We start from the raw sequence: 2776 nt of genomic DNA on the forward strand, positions 1-2776 counted from the left end.
TTTTTAATTTTTTTTTTTTTTTTTTTTTTGATTTTTCATTTATTCCTAGGGGTGACTCAATTCTCTTGAAAGTAATTTTATTCTTATCCTATTCAAAACTAAAGCAAAAAGAAAAACTATCTTTCATTATATTTTTCCTTAGTTTTTCCTCAGGAGACAGTTTCTATCGGTCTCTCTCCTGCCAACACTCATTATAGTTTTATCTACTTGGGTACATCAAATTCTATCCAATCTAAAATTATCTAGATCAGTGACTCTCACTTGTTATTTTTCAACGTGCATCAGCATGGAGGGCTTGTTTGAATTCAGCTTACTTGTTTTCTCATCCAAAATTTCTGATGCAGTGGGTTCGAGGTGGTACCTCAAAATTTGCATTTCTAACGAGTGCACAGGTAATGTAAAGATAAAGGTACTGGAACACACACCGAAGTCCTCTCTTTAGAATATTAGGGAGAAGCACAACTTTCATCAGTCTACTTGGGAAATGAATTTTCAGATTTCTTCAGCAATGCTTTTAGTTAAAACGTTACGGATTCTTAAAGATGTAAAATTAAAACAAAAGTTACAACAAAAAGTTTTTGAACTAAATTCATGCTTGTTTCTCCACTAATCAAGAGCCAAAATACATATATTCAAAAAGTAGAGAAAATCAGATTCTATAATAGTCTTCTTTTTACATATATGAATCAATGTTGGTAACAATATTTTTAGTATTTTTACTAATCAGTCCTAAAAAAAAAAAAACTGCAAAATTTTCACAAGGGAATTAACAATTTTAACACTTCAAAATAAATAAATCAGTTTATATTAACATGTATATAAATAATCTCCCTTAAGACACTGACTAATCTTTGATGTTACACGAGGTATGTATTTTTTAAATGAAGTATGTAGATTATTGCTGTGTCAAATTAGATTCCAGTGCCTTAACACTTGGGAGTTTTAGGACTGAAATCGCCTTAAACATCTGTTGGTCCATGAAACCTGAATTAGAGATCGAATTACTAGACTTGAGTCTGGGCTTTGTTGTCTGTAAACTGCTTATCTGAAGGTGATATTTTACTACTCTGAACCTCATTTTATTTGTTTTAAAAGTAGTAAGGATCAAAGAGGACAAATGTGTCTGAGTAAATAACAGTAACTATCTCATGATAGACATTCCATAGAACAAAATAATAATCAGTACACTAGAATCAAAGTTTTCCCAACCAGTGGGTAGAAACACTAGGGTTAGAGTTCTCTTGCTCCTTGGCCATAACAATGACTTTTCTTTTGAACCTTAGGAGAGCTGTGTGGGAGGCCATCCTGGCATGTGATTTGAGTTACCTCCCTGGCTGGGTGACAGGCACTTAGACACAGCTGTGTCAGAGCTTTCCCCACCCTTCTCCAGGTCCAAGGGCTTTGTCCGTGCAGAGACGTGTCCGCCATTGCCCAGAAGACCCAATCGTCACCCCTGACCTTGGGATGCTGCCCCCCTTAACCTTCATTGGATGGAATTTTCCCCAGAAGTTTTTGTTCCCCAATAAAAGCCCACTCCCTGGCATGTTCTCTCTCTTTCACTAGTCTCTTCTGTAAACCTTGCTACCGCATTAGGTGGCTGGAGGCAGGAGCTAGGAGAGGCCATCCTGGAGCTGGTATTAAAGGTAATAAGAGTCTTGTCTCTTTAATTTAAAAACTCTCTAGCAATTACTCATGAACCTTCTTTCATGAAGCCAGCGCTGGTCGCGTGGCAGAGCTGGATTTTAACAAGTAGATAACTGAAAGAAGAAACCAGGTATGTTGGACATATGATGTGCATACATATTCCCATTCAAAGGAGTTGTTATCTCAACGTCAGTTCCTGCAGTGATGGCTTCAGCTGCAAAGAAAGTAACCCTTTCCCGAGATTACTCATCTTCTTGGGGAATCCTGCATACAAAGATATACATAGAAGTTCTGTATGCGGAGCTTGAGAATTTTAGAAGAAATAGTTGGCCATTGGCCTTAATTCAGAAAAATTCTAAAGGAATTATAGGTGTGGAAATCCTTGTGGGGTTAATAAAGGCTGTCTTTGGCCTACATTTATGTTCTGCTTCTCACTTTGCCAACCCTACTTCCTATATTTCCCTCCACAGGTATTGACCCCAAGGGTCCTTCCTACACTCATTGCAAAGAATCCATCCTCCAACTCTAAGGTAGTAGCAGTAGCAGCAGCTACAGCTGCTAACAGAAATATCAACAGCTTCACAAATCCTATTTATGGATTGTCTACCACAGTCCATATTCTATGTGAGGTTATTATTATCTCACTTTCTTCACAAAAATATGTCAAATGAATTATTATAATATATACAACCTTGACAATCAGAACATGGAAATCCAAAGATATTATATTCTATTCCCGTGGCAGTATCCCACCAAAAGGATTTGAAATTAAGTCAAAAGAGAGAGGAACCATTCAAAAACAACAAATTATTAACTTAGAGGGCAAAAATTTGTTTTTGAAAGTTCACCTGTCTCCCTCCAGACTCATGTTTTGTCTAACTCCATCTTTCTTACTTGGTTGACAAACTTGCTTTTGCACTTATTAGATTCTGTAACTTTTGCCAGTGGCATAGAGAGATCCTCTTTATTTTTTCATTGAATGAGTCAACATTTATTCAACATTTACAATATTCAGACATTATTGTTGTTATTGGAGTTGTAGCATAGAAATAACAAGAAACATGAGGTTTTTGCTCGCATGGAAGATAAAAATTTTAAAAAGTAAAATACAAAATTATAAAAAAAATATTTT

This window comes from Marmota marmota, unplaced genomic scaffold (genome assembly GCF_001458135.2).
Source record: "Marmota marmota marmota unplaced genomic scaffold, marMar, whole genome shotgun sequence".
In the NCBI taxonomy this organism is placed as follows: domain Eukaryota; kingdom Metazoa; phylum Chordata; class Mammalia; order Rodentia; family Sciuridae; genus Marmota; species Marmota marmota.